The following is a 6,640-nucleotide window of genomic DNA, read 5'->3' as shown; positions in this document are numbered from 1 at the left end:
GCTCACAGAATTAAGAAGAAGGCTGGAGAACTGGGCTCAAATAGAATAGTAACCACAGAGCACATTACACTCTCTTTTCTTTTTCTGAGTCCATTTTTCTTTTGCATCAGCATTCTCTTGAATCTTCCTTCCCATCTAATGCCCTGCATTCAAGACCTTGAATTTAAAATTATAAAACAAGGAAATTGTCTTCCCCTTCAGTCTTTGGGCATAGTCAAGCCTTGTTATTCAGTTTTATTTCAGTGTGTAAGCTTCAAATCTGTTCCCTAAAGCAGAGTTTTGCAAAAATATGAGAAAATGTCCCAAAGATGGTGACTCCTATGAGGCAAAGGACACTGAAGTGGAGCCACATGGTCTGCAGGATCTGTGAGGTACAAAGCTTGCATCTGAATCAGAGGATGTGCATATATCTGCTACGTTTAGGAAAGAGGTTGAGAGTGAGAATAAGATAAAATTTCAGTTGTGCTTCATTCTTTGGATAAAATCAGAGGATAAAAGCTCAAGGGGCTTCCAGATACTGCCTGTAGAAAGGATTCAAATCTAGAAGACCAGAGACCTGGTTGATTTTAAGAACGCTGTAAGATTCCAAACCCTTTGTTATTCTCCATGTGGGTGACTTCTGTTATTCCAATAATAACAGTAGATACCGTTTATTGAGCATTTACTCTGCACCATGGACTGGTGCATTTAGATGCATTACCTAATTTAATACTCTCAATAAACCAATAAAGTAGGCATTATTATTATTATCCCTATTTTATAAATAAGGAAAGTCTCAGGTAGGTTGAATTTTCCATGTTTCTACAGATGTTACAGGCTGAGGGAGGGGGAAATTAGTTCAAAAAAAAGCATTAATGCGGAGATCCAGGATCAGGTTTACTCATCTCATAATATTCCCATGGGTCAGTACTGTTTAGCACCTCCATCTCCTATGCTGCATTATTTAAACCACACTATCTTATCTCACCCAATCTTACCATCTTACTTTCCTAATGCAACTGTGACTTCTCTACGGGCAGGGACAAAATGACAAGTTCCGACTCAGTCTGGCTCTTGGAATTTGGGCTGCATATTCATGTTGGGACTTCTCCCTTGGTTTCTTTATACCCTTCCCCTTCTTTGATGGACCACTAACTATTACCCACATTGGGGCTTACAAGGAAGAACTAACATTTCATTTCTAAATATATCCAGCATGGATTATTTGTAATGGCAAAGGTGATACTTAGCCTGTTTACTTGAACAATAATATAGTAGGGCTGACATAGTAATGCACCCTCTTCTCTAATTTTCCTTTTATCTGGAAGCAGATAAAAATGACACTACTGAACCAGGGGTGACCACAATTGTTATCACTTTCCTAAAATACAGACCTTAATGGTATATGATGGAATAAATGGAAGAATATCTAGCTATAGAGAACAATATAGGGACATATCTTTATTGTTTTGTACTGATTTTTTTTGTTTCCCTTTAACATTTTTGTTCTATAGGTAATATATCCTCAGTGTAGAAACAATGAAAATACTGGTAAGAAAAAGGTCGTCTAAATCATAACATGCAGAAATAACTATTTCTAATATTTTATTTCCATCCTTCCAATTATAAGTGTATTTGTATGTTTGTTTGCTTATGGTTCAGTCCATGCCTACTGTTTTGTAAAGTTTTGATTTTTTCAACTTTGTAATAGTGTGACTCTATTCTATGCCATTAAATACGGACTTAGGTAATAATGAGCCTAGTACTTTTAGAAAGAGAAAATAACTTTATACTGAAAATGCTAGATGTAAGGATGGTGGGAGTCTGCAGCTACTACGAATGGAGAAAACCTAACCTGCATGTGAATTAACTCAGTACAGAAGTAAGCAGAGTGACAGTGAAAAGCTGAGTCTTGATAATAATGCTTCAATCCCTGGATCCAGCTTTGCCTAAAGCTCTCTCTTTAAGAGGCAGTAAAGCAGAGTGGTTAGGAGTGCAGTCTCTGGAAGCAGACTGCCTGGGTTCAAATCTTGGCTCTGCTACTAGGTTTTAACAGGGTATTAATAGTCATGCACTTAGAACACAGCCTGGCTAACATTAGCCATTATCATGCTGAAAACTTTTCAGTTACAACCATCAATAATTTTTTTTTGGCTTAAGCCATTTTGATTGATACAGATATGTACTTTTCAATTAGATATATATCTTTCAACCAACTTGAAAATTTTATTGAAAACAAAATAAAATCACTTTGTGTTCTCAGTAATCACTTAAGACCCTTCTTGCTTTGAATCCAATGTATCTCCCTGGTATTTTAAATGTTTCTAAGGAAGAAACCAAATATCCTCTCCGCACATAGCTCATGACAGATGTTCAATAAGTGCTTCCTGGATAAATAGACAGATAATACCTTCAAACACCCCTTTGCCTGAAGGACAACAATTTTAGCCATGAGGACATGGTACAACTTATCTTAAAGGACCAAATTCTCTGTTGATTGATCACCTCCTTTATGTCCTCTCTTCCCTCTTTATTCAGTCAAAATTCCATGGATAAGCACAATAATCAACTTTTCGCTTATAACCATCAACTCGTTGACCATCTCTCACTGTGCTGTATTTCTTGGGTTAAAATCAACTTTCTTCCCACTCAATGTCTGCACCCGCACAACTGAACACAGCGAATGTACAAGCATGACGACTAGTCTCACTTAAAATTCATCATTTCTATTCTCAAGAGGGCCCTTAACACTTCCTAGCAATCATACTATATTTCCTAGTCCATTCATTCTCAGGCTCTATATAGCTACTTAATACCCTCCCTCCTCTTTGCAAACCTCTAACACTTTCTCCACTATCCCCATCAGCCAATGGCCTTGCCTTTACTTTACTGGTAAAGTAGAAGAAACCAGAAGAGAATTTTTATGACCACCTCTACTCACCTACCTGCATCTGTGTTCATATACTTTATTTTCTCTCTTGTTAGTATGATTTTTTAATGGTCAGTTTGTTTTTTTTTATCTTTTATTTTTATGAGTACATAGTAGGTGTATATATTTATGGGGTGCATGAGAGGTTTTGATACAGGTATGCAATATGTAATAATCACATCAAGGAGAATGAGGTATTCATCCCCTCAAACATTTATCCTCTGTATTTCAAGCAATTCCAGTTACACTTTTTTAGTTATCTTTAAATGTACAATTAAGTTATTATTGAGTATAGACAACTTGTTGGGCTATCAAATAGTAGGTCTTACTTATTCTTTCCAGCTACCTTTTTGTGCCCATTAACCATTCCCACCTCCCCCACTCCACGCACACCCCACTACACTTCCCAGCCTCTGGTAACCATCCTTCTACTCTGCGTGCATGAGTTCAATTTTTTTGATTTTTAGATCCCACAAATCAGTGAGAACATGAGATGTTTGTCTTTCTGTGGCTGGAGATCACTGAACATAATCATCCCCAATTCCATCCATCTTTTTGCAAGTGCCTATCTATATGATTTTATTGTCTGTGTTTTTAGATAAAGCCAACCTTTCCACTTGTACACATATCAAATCCACTCTTGTCTCCTCTAGGACATGACCCCAGAAATCCTTCACTTTCCCTCCTTTATCATCAATTTCCCCTCTCCACTGGGTCCTTCTCATCAGCATACATGTTGTTATTTGTGACATCTTAAAAAGAAAAGAAACTACCTCATCTTGACCTCACTTCTGCCTTTCTAGTGCTCTATTAATATGCTTCCCTTTACAACTCAACTCCTCAAAAGAATGATCTTTAGCGCTCCCATTGCCCTGAACCCATTCCAATCAACTTTTGCTCCCACCTCTCCCCTCTCCTCTATAACTGTTCTTCTTAAGGTCACCAATGAACTCCACATTGTTGAACTCAAGTCAATTTTTCATCCTCATTCGTTCTACGCATTTGACACAGGTGACACTTTTTTCTTCTTGAAATGCTTTGTTCACCAGGATTTCAAGATGCTGCATTCTTCTAGTGTTTCTATCACTTCTCTCCTTCTCCTTTGAAGCCTCTTTTGATGATTTCTTTTTGCCTCCCTGACCCCTAGCTTGTAGTATCCTAGGGATTAGTCTTGAGACATCATCTCTTTGCTACTTACATTCATTCTTTTAGTGATATTACAAGTCTCATGGCTTGATATATCACTTACATGCTACTGAGTCTCAAATGCATACATTTTTTCCCCTCAACTGTCTACTCAGCATCTCTACTTGGATGCCTAATGGACATCTCAAATAAACATGTCCCAAATTGAACTCTTACGAGTTCCCTAAAGCCTGCTTTGTTCATAGTCTTAGTCATATAAATAAATGACAATCCTAATCTTCATTTGCTCAGGTCAAGAAAAGTTAGTCCTGATTCCTTCCTTTCTTATACTCCACACCTGATATGTGAGCAAATCCTGTTGATTCTCCCCTCAAAGTCTATACAGTAGTCCCTCCCCATCTGCAATTTCGCTCTCTGCATTTTCAGTTACCCACAGTCAACCATGGTTTGAAAATATTAAGTGAACAATTCCAGAAATAAACAATTTGTAAGTTTCAAATTGCGCAGCATTCTGAAGAGCATGATGAAATCTCTCCCTATCCTTCTCTGTCCTGCCTGGGACGTGATTCATGCCTTTGTTCAATATAGCCACACTGTAGATGCTACCCCACCCGTTCATCATTAATAGCCTTCTTGGTTAACAGACCAACTGACCAACTGTTGCGGCATCACAGTGCTTGTGTTCAAGTAACCTTTATTTTACCGAATAATCATTCCAAAGCACAAGAGTAGTGATGTGGGCATATTGTTATAACTGTTCTATTTTATTATTAGTTATTGCTTGTGTTTTTAGATAAGTTAATCTCTTATTGTGTCTAATTTATAAAGTTTGTCATAGGTGTGTATATATAGGAAAAAACATAGTGTATATGGAGTTCAGTACTATCCACGGTTTCAACCATCCACTGGGGGTCTTGGAACATATCCCTCTTGGATGAATTTGACTGACTCACCATCTCCATTGCCAACAGCCTGGTCCAAGTTACTATCCTTTCTCATCTAAATTCCTGCAACAGCTACGGACAGTCATTTCTTTCCTCTGGGTCCTGTTCCCACTCTTTCATATTTTCCTTTGAATTGCAAGATGCTGGAAGTCTGAAAACTACATTTCCCAGAATCTTTGGCCAGCTGGTTTTCCAGTTAGATTTACCCACAGGAGATCCTGGCAGAAGACCGAAAAATAGATGGAAGGAAGAAACCACGTTTTGCTTCTAGAGCTATCTCATAGAGCATTAGCAGCAACAGCAGGGGTGGCTGTGTGCAGACTTATAATTTCCTTCTCGTGTTGCATGGTGGTTGAAGTGAGCACTCCTATAGCCTCAGCAGCACAGAATTCATAGGTCCTGACTCCCACATGTTTAACGGACCCTCTACCTCTCAGACAATTTTGGGTGCCCCAGGATCCTGCAATGTTAGCGGAAGTGTGACCTCCTGGCTTCCTGCAAGGTGGATGTGGCCATGGTTCCTAAGGCAGCAGTAACAATAGCAGATGCTCCAACTATCACAGCGATGTAGCAGTCGTGGACTCTGTTAACACCACTTTCCCTTGATCCTCCAGTCTAGGCATGGTTTTTGCAGTTATTAATTTTTCAGTAACTTCCATTCTCCCCTTTTTGCTCCTCCAACCCTTCCATCACTTTTGGGACAAATTCCCTCTATTAAATCCTTTCCATTTGAAACACCCAGAGCTGTTCTGTTTTCCTGAGCGGATGCTGACTGACAGTCCTCTAACAGATCTTCCTAAAGTCCAGTCTCAAAAAGAGGAATCCTTCTATTTAAAGCCCTCTATGGCTTCTAATATCACTCAAATAGAAGATCTATTCCTGAAGCTAAACACTTGTCAACCTGGTAAGAAATTTTTTAGGACAATAAGCCAAAATAATACTGCCAACTACACAGATCACTCACCTCCACCTTGACCCTACACTGTTCTTAAGCAACAAACAGACTAAGAACTGACCCCATTTGAAAATGAAAAATAATCAGAAGAATCCGGCATGGGATCCATGAATAAATACTACATAAGAGGATGATTTTAACTTAATTCTTCTTGGTTCATGCTAACATTGTGACTTTTCCCACCACTATGTTTGAACTCTCCCAGTCTGAAGCTCCTCTTAATCAATTTTCCTGTAGAATAAGTGACTACAGAGTGAGTGGCACTGTTTTCTGGTTATGTGCATGGCAAGGGATACATGCGGGATCCAACTGCTCAACCTTGTGCCTCTTTCCTGCTCCCCACAGTACCTGATGCCTCCAAGTGCTGAGACTTTTGAAGGTTTCTGAGGCAATGTTTCCTACTGTAGGCAGTCAGCTGCAACCTACGTGTCTGCTATGCTGGGTGATGCTTCCAACATTTTATGGTAATCTTACATTCTCCATTGCATCCTCTCACTTTCTTTGTCCTTGTAGATTAATACCTTTATTTCATTCCTTTAGACACAGTGGTATTGTGAGAAATACAGTTTACGTGACAGAAGTGTTCTGAAAGAACCTTGAACTTCACCAACAAAAAGCAATCAAGTGGTGGCTCTTGAGTTAATCTCTCTGTACGAAAGAGGCAACTCCTCCAGTTTTTTTTTTTTT

Source organism: Mandrillus leucophaeus, unplaced genomic scaffold (genome assembly GCF_000951045.1).
Source record: "Mandrillus leucophaeus isolate KB7577 unplaced genomic scaffold, Mleu.le_1.0 Scaffold32, whole genome shotgun sequence".
NCBI classification, from domain to species: domain Eukaryota; kingdom Metazoa; phylum Chordata; class Mammalia; order Primates; family Cercopithecidae; genus Mandrillus; species Mandrillus leucophaeus.
The sequence above is the reverse complement of the archived record's forward strand: the minus strand, read 5'-3'. Positions refer to the sequence as shown.